Genomic DNA, 14,523 nt, shown 5'->3' on the forward strand with positions numbered 1-14,523 from the left:
AGCGATTCAAGGAAGACCTGAAGCAACCAAACAAATACAGAGAAGAGAAAGGAAAGAGAGAGAGAAACATCTTCTAAAGAGTAAAACTTAAAAAAGAAAACAAAAAAGAAACAAGGAGAGCAGGGGTTGGACATGTTTTCAGAACTAGAAGAAAGACTGCTGCTTCTAAGTCGCTTCAGTCGTGTCCGACTCTGTGCGACCCCATAGACGGTAGCCCACCAGGCTTCCCCATCCCTGGGATTCTCCAGGCAAGAACACCTGAGTGGGTTGCCATTGCCTTCTCCGAGAAGGAAGATTAGAACGTCTGAAAACAGCAGTGGAAGTATTGAAAGCATATAAATGTGGATGTGTGGAATGACTAGTCGGTAACTTCATGCTAGGTCCAAACACAAGTATCTGAGTGTTACAGGGTGAATTATGTCCCCTCCAAATTTATATGTTAAAGTGCCAACCCCAAGTACCTCAGAATGTGATTGTGTTTGGAGATAGGACCTTAAAAAGGCACTTGAAATGAGATCATTATAAGTAGATGGGCTCTACTTAATTATGATCAGTGTCCTTATAAAAAAAGGAAATTGAGATATAAACAGGTACGAAACACAAGAAAAGCCAAGGAGAGAGGCCTCAGAATAAACCCACCCTGCTAACACCTTGATCCTGGACTTCTAGCCTCCAGAACTGTGAAAAAATAAATTTCTGTTGTTCAAAGTTCTGCTGTTAATAAATTCGGGTGGTATCTTGTTGTGACTGCCCATCAAACGAATGCACTGTTACCAAGACATCACTTTCAATGCCCAAAACTATGAAATGAATGCTAAATGTTCACTCAATCTATGTTTAATTTTGCTTGAAAAATAAGGTCTTATATAGTTAGTGGCACCAAAGATATTTAGCTCTCTGGGCTTCAAATTTATATAGAAGACTTAGGACAAGAAGGTAACTCTCTCTTCTAACTCCAAAGTCAGAGGATTTATCATAGGGACCATTGGAATCATACTTCCAAAAACAGCTCTGTATTTGGATCATATCTTTCTTCTAAGCAGTTCAAAACACTTCAAAGACATTTTCATATCAATTCTCACAGCATCCTGTGAAGGCAGGTAGGAGGGAAATATTATCATTCCTATTTGACATTTCTATACACCTACTCACTTGATTATAAGATCATTTTAACTGAATGTATAATTTTTTCAGTGAAAAGAATATATGCCCAGAAAAAAAATGATGTTCTCAAGAAAAACAATTTTTCACTGTCACTCTTTTGTGATGAATGACCTAAACATTTATAATACACAAAGTAACCCTTAAGATTTTAATTTAGGTGTTATTTCTCCTTCCTCTTTATACTCCCTTAGAAAAAAAGATAGGAATATTGACAAAACGGCAGCACATTTTTTAAGTAGCACCAGTTCAGTTCAGTTGGTCAGTCGTGTCTGACTCTTTACAACCCCGAGGACTGAATCACGTTAGGCCTCCCTGGCCATCACTAACTCCCAAAATTTACTCAAGCTCATGTCCATTGAGTCAGTGATGCCATCCAGTCATCTCATCCTCTGTCATCCCCTTCTCCTCCCACCCTCAATCTTTCCCAGCTTCAGGGTCTTTTCAAATGAGTCAGTTCTTTACATCAGGTGGCCAAAGTACTGGAGTTTCAGCCTGAACATCAGTCCTTCCAATGAATATTCAGGACTGATTTCCTTTAGGATGGACTGGCTTGATCTCCTTGCAGTCCAAGGGACTCTCAAGAGTCTTTTCCAACACCACAGTTCAAAAGCATCAATTTTTTGGTGCTCAGCTTTCTTTATAGTCTAACTCTCACATTCATACATGACTACTGGAAAAACCATAGCTTTTCCTAGACAGACTTTGTTGGCAAAGTAATGTCTCTGCTTTTTAATATGCTGTCTAGTTTGGTCATAGCTTTTCTTCCAAGGAGTAAGAGTCTTCTAATTTCATGGCTGCAGTCACCATCTGCAGTGATTTTGGAGCCCCCCAAAATAAAATCTCTCACTGTTTCCATTGTTTCCCCATCTATTTGCCATGGAGTGATGGGACCAGGTTGGAAGGAGAGTTATGATCAACCTAGATAGCATGTTAAAAAGCAGAGACATTACTTTGCCAACAAAGGTCCATCTAGTCAAAGCTATGGTTTTTCCAGTAGTCATGTATGGATGTGAGAGTTGGACTGTGAAGAAAGCTGAGTGCCAAAGAACTGATGCTTTTGAACTGTGGTGTTGGAGAAGACTCTTGAGAGTCCCTTGGACTGCAAGGAGAGCCAACCAGTCCATTCTGAAGATCAGCCTTGGGATTTCTTTGGAAGGACTGATGTTAAAGCTGAAACTCCAGTACTTTGGCCACCTCATGTGAAGAGTTGACTCATTGGAAAAGACCCTGATGCTGGGAGGGATTAGGGGCAGGGGAAGAAGAGGATGACACAGGATGAAATGGCTGGTTGGCATCACCGACTCGATGGACATGAGTTTGGGTAAACTCCGGGAGTTGGTGATGGACAGGGTGGCCTGGCGTTCTGCGATTCATGGGGTCGCAAAGAGTCGGACACGACTGAGAGACTGAACTGAACTGACTGAACTGATCTGATGGGAGCAGATGCCATGATCTTAGCTTTCTGAATGTTGAGTTTTAAGCCAACTTTTTCACTCTCCTCTTTCACACTTATCAAGAGGCTCTTTAGTTTTTTCTTACTTTCTGCCATAAGGGTGATGTCACCTGTACCAAACTGAAGATAATTAGTCTATTTTATCTAAATAGTTGGTATATAGTGTTTGTTTCACTTTTAAGGAGAGTATTAAAATATTTTAAAGTCCAAAAAACTAAAAAGCATCACTTATTCTTTTTTTTTTTTTTTCACTTATTCTTATTTTTTTTTTCCTTTAAGTAAAATATTTGTGTACATGATGTCTTGTAATGAGAAACACATTTTTTCAGGAAAGTCAGTTTTAAACGGAAATGCAATATCAAATTTTCTTATACTGAAAAATATTCTACACCTCAATTTACATCTCTCCTCCTTTCAGAGGACAAAAACAAGCATTAGCAACTCATGGTCCTTCCTTATTTCACCAACTTTGTTTTATAACACTCTCCCTCCTGCTTTCTATGCTTATATTCACTGAATTTCATGCATTAATTTACTTATTCATTCAATAAATATTGACTCAACATTGTAAGACATGGAGGTAAAATATTGAATAAGGCCAATTTTGAAAGTGTAAAAAAGAGGAAAGCTTGCCATTTGCAACAATACAGATGAACACTGAGGGTATTATGCTGTGAAATAAGTCAAATGAAAAAGAGAAATACTGTGTGATTTCAGTCAAATGTGAAATAAAATTAAAAAACAGACAAAAACAAACATGTAGATACAGAGAACAGTAGTGCTTACCAGAATGGAAGGGGTTGAGGGGGATGAAATAGGTAAAGGGAATCAGCTGTACAATGATGTATGGAAATTAAATTTTGGAGGTGAGCATGCTATAGGATATACAGAAGTAGAAATATAATGTTGTATGCATGAAACTTAAAATGTTAAAAAGCTAATGTTACTTCACTTATAAAAGACAGCAAGCAAGAAAGAAAATAAGGTTTCTCCCTGAAAAGAGTATACAGATATTAGACAAATAAGTAAACAAATAAGATAGTTCCGTATTATCATGGTTGCTGTAACGATAATAAGCAGTGACATGGGTGAAGGTAAGTGAGAGACTATTTTTAGAAATGGTGGTTAAAAGCATCTATGAGAAGGTGAAATTTTTGCTAAGATCTCAATAAACTGGACCAGTATTTCAAGTTGAATTAACAATTTCAAGCAGAAATAACTGCAAATCATAAAGATGTAAGACTGCCATGGGTCATCACAGTGGGTTACAAAACTAGCAGGGCCTGAGCAAAATGCAAAAGTCCTTGTTTTAAAATCACTAAGAATTCCAATATGGTGACAATGAAGCACTAAACCAAGCATCCAGCATGTCTCAGTAGAGCTCCTGTGGAACTGCACAGGCTATGTCCCTCTGAAGCCAGGTCTGAAAAGGGTGACCATCGTGGATTAGAGGTCCCTGAGATGAGAGCATGTAAACGAGGAAGCCCTGGATGGTGGAATGGGCACAGTGTGGTAGGGCTGCTTATTCTGGTAACTAATGACCTGGAAGACTGAGACAACCACACGAATGTGTGATAAGCAAGGATGCCCGGTCCAAGGAGAAATGTCCCTCACTGGGAGCAGGGAGTTAGGTCAGCCTCCAAGTGATGCTTCCTCCTGCATCTGCAGCCGTGTCCATCCATAGACCTGGGAATCGGGTGAGAGTACCATTTTCTTTCTAGTGTCTGGGCTTTTGCAAGTCTGGAATAAACCCTACACTCCAACCTGATTTCATCATTATTATCAGTTCCAGGGAGATAAACACCAAGTCTGACTCATTTGCCCCCTACCACAGATTTGCAATTATCTATTCAATTAACCAATAATTTGAGCCGTAAATAATTCCATCATGTGGTAAATACTGAGAATTTTTTGAAAGTAAATATAGTCAACATTGGAAAATTTTATATTTCGAAGTTAATTTGGGAAATAGCTTATCAAAAGAGGAAATTCCACCTTACCACTTCTAAAAATCTGTTTATTAGGGTAAATAAATGTATTTCCATCATAAGGTCAGATTGGATCAAAATCAGACTGATTCTGACTAAATGCCAAAACTGCTAGATGATTCTTCATTCTCATTTTCTTAGTTCTTTTCTTCTAAGAATAGGATAGTTAGTAATTAACATAAGATTATAAAACTATTCCAGAAGTATAGTAAGAGCTATTAAAATATGATGACAAACCATCAATCTAATCTATCATTTTTCAAGTAATTTGGTTAACTGTGGAAATGCAAGTCCTTAGAACATATACTAAAAAATACATAGTGAGTTGAAATATTCCCTAATTATTCTTCCTGTGATTTGCACAAATAATTTAGATTATTCAGAGTTTGTGATGGTCTTCAACTTTATCATTAACATAGATTGTCACTTACTTACCTAGAATAAATTAGCTCTCTACATTGCCTTCAAAATGAGAAATAGAAAAGTAAATATGGTTTAATCAATATATGGAATTCTGACCGCCCATAGATATTGCAAAAAGGGCTTAGGTTCAGGTAATAGTTTGGGATTATGGTTTCCAAACATATCTGGGAACATCACTTGAGATTCTCTTTTAAAAAAAACACAGATTTCCAAACCCTTCCCTGGGGATTCAGTTCCAATATGTATGGAATGGGAACCAAGAATATATATATATATATATATATATAGAGAGAGAGAGAGAGAGAGAGAGAGAGAGAGAATTTAAAGTAATGTTTATGTTTGGGCAATTTTGGAAAAAAAGTTGTATTAGGCCTTTCAAGACAGACAAGGCTGATCACATGTTGACAGAGGAGTGGTATGAATGTGTACATTAATCTACATCTGATTTTTCAAAGAGATTTTAAAACACCATTAGAAAAAACTAAAAAAAAACAAACTTCCGTTTCTTCAATAGATGGCTTTACTAATATGCAAAATGAGTTTGTGTTTAGCAATGTCTTATTCTTTATACATTAATTCTTTCTGTGCTGTGCTAAGTCGCTTCAGTCTTGTCTGATTCCTCCGTCCGCGGGGATTCTCCAGGCAAGAATACTGGAGAGGGTTGTGTAGGGTTGTGTGAATAGATGGTATTCACAGTACTTTCATGAACATATTCTAACAATACTATTATCTTCATACATTTTGTACCATTCTATACCACCCAATGAAAAAGAATCGGGTTCGTTATGTGCCTTATATGTTTATGTGAAAATTTCCAACAGAATCACAGTAAAAAACACATCTCTGAAATTCCTGGTATTTGGGCACCCATGTTGGCGAGATTTGGAAGGGCTATACAGTAAGAATGATTAGTTTTCAATTTATAGACATCCATTATCTATGGAAAAAGAGCCAGAATAAACCCCTCAAACCATAGGCCTTCTTCATGTAAGATCCTGCCAGCTGCCAGCTTAGGCACTAATCACAAGAACTTCATTAGACAGAGTCAACCCACGTCTAATATTTTATAGAAAATGTGTACAGAAATTAAATGGTTTGTCGCACAAAATGATTAGTGTACGTAGTATTTATGACTCAGAGATACTGAGTTTCCAACAACTACACACTTTCTCTTTCTGTAAAATCTGCCCCACACTGATAGTGTTGGCCTGGACCTCTGGAGTGAATCCAATCAATGCATTTGATCTTCTAAAGAGTGAAAATCTGGTCTTGTTTCCCCACCAGACTTTGCACTTTAGAAAGCATATTGTGGGATTCTCCCACAGTTTCTTCTCCCTCCACTATAGAAGTTTCTGTTTTCATCACTCTACTTCAAGGGCCTAATATTACTGCAGTCTTAGCCCTTTTTTGGGGATGCAGATTTCCAGGTCCAGCAACTGCAGATTAGATTTGAGAGAGGAGATTCAAATGCAGCAGTGCTGCAAGAAGATAGCTCCTGTGCTGATTTAGAATCAGTAAAATGCAAGACAGGAAAGACTATGTGTTGGCAACAGGGCTTGATACATGTTTCAAGAGCAAAATGGAAACTGTCTTCCCATGGTTTGCAACTATCGATCACTAAAAAGATCTTATAAGCGAAAGGCTGCAGGAGGAGAAGGCCTTCTCCTTCCTCTTCTCCCAGGGTGGAGACATAGGTTTCAAAATTAGATGTGTCAAACCTTTCACAAGTCATTGCTGAAGTATGCCTAAAGCTGTCTCTTATTGAAAAAAATATATTAATTATATTTCTGCTTTTTTATCATGTAAATTTAGAGTTCATGAAAGGAACCAGATGGACAGCGTTTGGAAGTGAATCCTTCTTTTGATTAGAGACAGGAATAAAGTTTCTACATGCTCCGTCTCTGAAAAGCTTCCTCCTAAAACTTTTAGCATCATTAAAATGGTTGGAGATTGTGAATACTAGGTTTCCACTGGTGTGTGTACATGTAGAGGAGTGACTATTAGTGCCAACAACAATCTAAGTGTTTTAATAAATATCATATTTATTGGACTTTGGACCTTTAAGATGGAAACACTGTAATTCATTAAACAGAATTCCATACATCATGTGAATGCAAAAGTTTATAAAAATTAAGTACATACAACTCTAACATTTCAAAAGTTATTCTTCCTATATTGAAATCTCTTACTTACTTTATCAGATTCAACTTATTTGTCATTTTGGCTACTAAACAACTGGTCTGAGTACTAGAAATATATTTTTTCAAAATTTTTATGAAACATTTACTGGAAACCCATTGTATTGATATACAGCCCTACTGTAAGATATTAATACAATGGTAATAAAAAGACACTATTCATATTCAGAGGCATTGGCATTCTAGTAGAAAATGTCAAAAGTCAAGACCACAGAAAGTGAAAAATACTAGGATATCAAATGAAGGAAATAATTTACTCAGATTTGAGGGTCAAAGAATATGAAAAGGATAGATGCAGAAATTTGGCATCTTGCAAGAAATTGGCTCAGCCTATCTGACTCAAATAATGGCATATTTGGGATTTGGGGTGGTTTTAGGTGAGTTAGTGGAATGTGTTTCATATTAAAATTTAGAAATTCACAACTTAGCTTTGTTTATGAGGCTCTGATGCCAAGATATTACTGTATCTGGGGGAAAATGAATAAGTACATAAAAAAAAACATTATTGAAAAAAGACTATAAGGAAGCCCATCAAGGGCTGAGAGGAAGCTCTCATCATCATCAGGATCTCTCTTAACAATATATTCATATTTAAAAGTAGCTCACATCTTACAATCCACCTTGGAGCAAGGTTTCTATTTTGACCTTATTCCTTTTCTGGTCCCATTGGCTTTGGGACACAGCCTAACCCAAGAGATAAGAGCGAAAGTAAAGCTAAAGACTGGGCTTACATTAATGTCTTGGCTTATTGATCTCATGATTAGAAAAAAAAAAAAAAAAACTCCTGGCATAACAAATCCTTTCAGTTTATCCAATTTGATAGACCATCATGCATTGGAGAAGGAAATGGCAACCCACTCCAGTGTTCTTGTCTGGAGAATCCCAGGGATGGGGGAACCCGGTGGGCTGCCGTCTATGGGGTCGTGCAGAGTAGGACACGACTGAAGCGACTTAGCAGCAGCAGCAGCAGCAGCTACTGATTTTACTGGCTAATTATTAAGATTAATTAACTCTAGTATTTAATTCTCAGGTATTGACAATATGCTAAATTGTATATTTGGTGATACTCTGTTGTACGCTCCCTTCAGAAATTGGAAAGCGAAAGTTTTTACTTAGTTGCTGCTATCCTGGGTTTGTTGTAAGTCTCAAAACCTTAGTTTTCAAATGTGTGTGTATTAGTCACTCAGTCATCTCTTTGCGACTCTTTGCGACCCCATGGACTGTAGCCTGCCAGGCTTCTCTGTCCCTGGAATTCTCCAGGCAAGAATACTGGATTGGGTTGCCACTTCCTTCTCAGGGTTATCTTCCCAACCCAGGAATCAAACCTAGGTCTCCTGCATTGCAGGCAGAATTTTTACTGTCTGAGCCACCAGGGAATACTAGCTTTTAAAAACCCAGGCCCAAAATAATAAAATGAATTATACACTGTGTATTCTATAGTACTCAATCTGAGTTTTGTTCTTAAGAATCACTTTTTCTAGATTGATATAACTTCCATCAATAATGATTTGAAAAGTAAGAGCATTAAAATAATAATTGATTTCATATGTTTAAAATTACTCTGCCTTCTAACATGGTGTGGTTTTAATTCCGAAAAGGATTTCATGAAATGTTTCTTCAGCTGAATTGATTTTCACAGTGTAAAGTACAGAAAATTATACTTCCTTTGGACTAATTTTGTTAGCATCATCTTGGAACTCTACATCTCCTAAAATGTTGCTTATTTTCTGCAAAATCCTTCTTAGCTACCTCCAAACTCTTGAACAATCCTTGAAAGTAGGAAACTCCACTATCTTCTTCATCAGTGTGTTCCCAACACTTACAAAGACTGACTCATAACAACTGCTTGTTATATATTTATTATTTGACTAAATGATGGTTGAATGATTCCATGAAGTGTACATAAGCAGAGTCTAGAGTCACTTTGTGGTTCCTATGTGAATAGTTAAAATGAACGGGAAATTTGTAATGTTTATAAAAACTCATTTTTCATTGTGCTTTGATATGTTAACAGTATATCCTATATTTTCATTTGATCCTCATAGTTATTCTGTGAAGAAGATGGTCTATAATTTGCCCTTTTGTATGAAAGTTGAAACTTAAATCTGTGAGAATCAAAGTGAAAGTCACTCAGTTGTGTCTGACTCTTTGAGACCCTGTGAACTATACAGTCCATGGAATTCGCCAGGCCAGATTACTGGAGTAGGTAGCCTTTCCCTTCTCCAGGTGATCTTCCCAACCCAGGGATCGAACACAGGTCTCCTACATAAAAGCACTCAATATTTATAAATTACTTAAAACAGTTCCTAGCAAATGGAAAACACTCCATAGATAGCAATATTTATTATTTCAAGCCAAGTGTCCATCCTACACTGGGCTGAAAAGAAAGTGCTTTCTTCAAAGTTTTCTTTAAAATTTACCTCCAAATATCTATATGTATTTTATGATGCATTTTAAATCATAGAAACATGTGCACACTCTAAATGCTATATTTTGGTGCTGTGATTCTAATATTTTATTTTCTATTTACAGTTTTATATTGGAATATATATATAATATATATTATTATATAAACTATATAATATATATAATTTATAGGAATTTTTAAGTTTCATTTTAATTTAAATACTTTATCCAGAAAGGAGAGGTAAATGAAGAGAATTCACTTGAAGTCAATGATGAAACAGAATTTTATTGGAAGTAACAGACAGACAAACAAAAGTGGGCAAGATGTGTGTCCTTTCAGATAGCTGACTGTGTCAATATGCATCTGTAAGGACAATGTTCCTAATTCATCTTCAAGTAGGAAACAGATCTTATCCCAATTTTAATTGATCTGGTGATGTGTAATAACTAAAGGTGCTTCCCTGGTGGCTCAGCAGTTAAGAATCTGCCTGCAACGCAGGAAATGCATGCAGGAAATGTGGGTCCAATCTCTCAGTTGGGAAGATCCCTGGAGAAGGAAATGGCAACCCACTCCAATATTCTTGCTTAGGAAATCCTATGGACAGAGGGGACTGGCAGGCTGCAGTCCACAGAGTCACAAATAGTTGGACATGAATGAGCGACTAAATAGCAACAATAGCTAAAGACTGTAAAATTGTCAGGAATGAGAATACTATGCCAAATACTTGTAACAAATATGTGTATTTTTTCAAAATTAGCTGAAATCCATTGCTAGTACTCCTGAGTGGTATTGACCAACTTCAAACTAGACTAGGGAAGGAATAGTTTATAAAGTCACTATTGTTGGTGCAACTGAGGAGTCATAAGGTTGAAAAGAAAGTGCCATATTTAGCATACTATGAATACCAAATGGAATTACAAATGATTTAAATATTTAATTTTAAAATTAAAATCAAAGAAGTACTGAAAAAAACTTAGGTGAATAATTTTATAATCTTGAGGAGGAGAAGATTTCATGACCATAGCATGAAAAGGAGAAACCAATAAAGATAATTTTATAGATTTGATTACAAAAAAGCAAAGGTTTTATATGACGAAGAAGCATAAAATATTTTAAACCACAGAAAAATTTATTTGAAATATTTGCAAAGTATAAGAAAGACAAGTTAGTAATGTTAATAAGTAAATAAGTTTTATCAATTAAGATTAAACACGAACAAGTCAATTGAAAAAACAAGCAAGGTAAATGAATAGGCAAGTCACAAAAAAGAAATACAAATGAATGTGTAATAGATGAAGAGATGTTAACCTTACCATGTAGATACTACGAATTAATAATGTTTTATATATTTTTTTAATATTGACTTGGATTAGTAACATTGCTGTGAATGGTAAGGGTAAATGAGTATTCCCATTATTTAAGATGAAAGTATAAATTGATACAGTATTTCTGAGAATTACATGTAAATAGATTTTAAAGAGATAGAAATAGATTTATACATATACTTGATTATGTACTTATATATAAAATTTTTGGACTCAAAACCCCAAATTTCTAGTTATAATTTAGTCTATGTAAAAAAAATCAAATCAAATGTATAAAGGTACATACACATATACATACACACACACATATGTATATAAATAAAAATTAGAACAATTCATAATTACAATATCAGATCAAATCAGATCAGTCACTCAGTCGTAAGCATACAATAAATTATTATAGCCTGTCAAAAATGATATAACTCCTTGCTGAATTTAAAAATGCCTATTATTTAAGCTCAATTAAAAAAGATTCTAAGTCAGAGCATAGATTAGGATCCTTTTTATTATATGAATTAGAAAAAAATTGGGAAAGTGTTATGCCAACATATGTTTTTTTAACAACCTTTAGTGGGCTTATTTTTCCATATTGTAAAGTTCACCCATTTCAAGTATACAATTCAAGAGTTTTAGTAACTTTATTGAGAAGTGCAACCATGACCATAAATCCATTTTAGTTCATACCCCCAATCAGATACCTTATGCCCATTTACTGTTAATTGTCCTTCCCATTCCCAGCCTCTAGCAATTGATAATGTAATTTCTATCTTTATAAAATTCCCTTTTCTGGACCTTTCCTATAAATAGACTCATGTATGTTGTCTTTTATTGTGGTTGACATTCAATCATGACTTCAAGTTGTCACTGTTTCTCTTTTCTATTGCTAAATAATATTCCATTATATTGATATACCACATTTTATCTGTCCATTCACTAGTTAATAGATATTTAGGTTATTTCCAGTTTGGGGCCATTATATACATGCCCACAAGTTAATAGCAAGTATCTCACTATGCTGAGATTCTGAGTGCATTTTACTTCTTCCATGTATATTTCTGTATGCACTTATACTTTAACAATTGAGGTAGGAGGTAATTAGATAGTAGCACTGTTTTTAATGGGGCTTGATATAAAATGACGAGATAACAGATTTGTTTAAAAGTTTAGACCTCAGTTAAATAATTTGTATGACAATTATTTTCTGCTTACTTATCCCCTTTATGCTGATTTATATAAAAGGTAAAAAAAACATAAATTTGGAAAAATCTCAAAATCTTCTTAAAAATAAGTATAATGGCCAATTTTGTCTGTTGAAACTACTAAAAGTTTGAGTATTTTGATGAGACAGTTGAATGCATATACAGATATATATAAAGTATTATTTAAATTTATCGAATATATCATACATAACATGTATAAACATATAAGAATAGAAATGTGAATAAAAATTTACTTAATATAAGTGACAATTTGAAGGAAAACAAATGATTCAGTTTTATTTGAATGGTTTTGATTTATTATAGTGTTTGTTTTTAAATCAGTTGCACTTCTTGTCTCCAAACATCAATTTATTGCATATTTCACTGGGTCCTTACTGTGGGAATGTAAATCACATGGGTCTGCTTTCAGGAAACTTTAAAGAGCTAAACTTATGAAAAGTTAACCTTTGAAAGATGGATTAAGGTTAAATACTATCAAGAAACAGCGCAATTTAATTAGTTGCCGCATGTTTGATGATATTCTTTCAAATCAGCCACCAAAACCTAATTCATACAGACTCTATAGGTGAATCAATAAATTCCTCACCAAAAGTAAATTTGTCTTTTGTGTATCATCCCCATTATCATCATCACCATCTTTTATAGTTTTGAGAATCTATACATTGGAAGTTTGGGGCAGTCTTTGTTTCTTTTGTTTTGTGCTTCAAAACCTGCCTTAATCATGCAACACTAAACTGGAATATCACTAACCTCCTGAAGCCTGGATTAATAAATTGCTTTTTATAAATCGTGACAAATATGCAAATCCCATTAATCCCTTAGCGCAAAAGCAGAAATTTCAACTAGTATATGCAGTATATCCTGTCTCTGGGAGCTGGCACTGCCATTGGCACTTTCTTCTGAGAGTATGAGCTGCAAACTGGGCTGGTGTATTATGTGCCTTGATGACTGGGGAGAATTTGATAAGTTAAATTGAGTGTTAAATCTAGAGAACTTTGAAAAGTGTATGTATTGGGTATTGGCCTAGCCTGAGCAGATGAGGGCGTCTCAGAATTGACAGTGTAGTCTTAAGATCAAAGTGTACACTTACATAGATACAAATTAATAGTAAACACAATTTTCAAGCCAGTATTCATCAGTACCACGTTTAGAAAGAAAGCCGCCTCTGACAAATTTAGGTTGATAGGAGAAGGCAATGGCACCCCACTCCAGTACTCTTGCCTGGAAAATCCCGTGGATGGAGGAGCCTGGCAGGCTGCAGTCCATGGGGTCGCTAAGAGTCAGGCACGACTGAGCGACTTCCCTTTCACTTTTCACTTGCATGCATTGGAGAAGGAAATGGCAACCCACTCCAGTGTTCTTGCCTGGAGAATCCCAGGGACGGGGGAGCCTGGTGGGCTGCCGTCTATGGGGTCACACAGAGTCGGACACGACTGAAGTGACTTAGCAGCAGCAGTAAAACCAGAATGATGATAATCTACCTCACTGTGTTAGAGTGAGTGAGTGAAAGTGAGTGAAAGTCGCTCAGTCGTGTCCGACTCTTTACGACCCCATATTCTGTACGGTCCATGGAATTCTCCGGGCCAGAATACTGGAGTGAGTAGCCTTTCCCTTCTCCAGGGGTTTTTCCCAACCCAGGGATCGAACCCAGGTCTTGGGCATTGCAGGCAGATTCTTTTTTTTTTTTTTTAAATTTTATTTTATTTTTAACCTTTACATAATTGTATTAGTTTTGCCAAATATCAAAATGAATCTTTACCAGCTAAGCCACAAGGGAAGCCCATTGGGTTAGAATGGATGTCAAATGAGGCAATTTATAAAGATTTGAGCATTGTTCTTGTTAACATAACAAGTACACAATAGGTGTTACCTATTCATTGTCTTAATGTACATAGAAAAGACACCGTTGAATTTTGACAGGAATGATTTCCCATAAATTACGTCATTGTGCACCAAGGTGCTGTGAAAGTAGTCAGGGGGCTTTTGAAAAAGCATCGAATGGAGCCTCAGGTCGGACACGACTTAGCAGCCGAACAAGGTGCTTCTTTATTTTCTTTAGGGAAAATGGCTTCACATCTGAAGTGGTCTCATACATGTAGATGGATAAAGTAGTGGGAACATGGGAAATGCTATCTTCTCTCATAATGTGATAGCGAACACTGAATATAAACACGTATGAAATTATAAGATCACTAAAATCAAAATGTAGGAAGTCAACTTCAAAAATATACATGATTCATTTATGTATTCATTTCTGCTTGATACATAAATTCATTTTTTGTTAGGTATTAGGTGACGGTTTACTAAAAACAAAATCAATAAAAGTTGCCTCACTTTAAGCTTAT

This window comes from Bos grunniens, chromosome 7, assembly GCF_055505025.1.
Source record: "Bos grunniens cultivar Pamir isolate PY7600 chromosome 7, Bosgru_T2T1.0, whole genome shotgun sequence".
Classification (NCBI taxonomy): domain Eukaryota; kingdom Metazoa; phylum Chordata; class Mammalia; order Artiodactyla; family Bovidae; genus Bos; species Bos grunniens.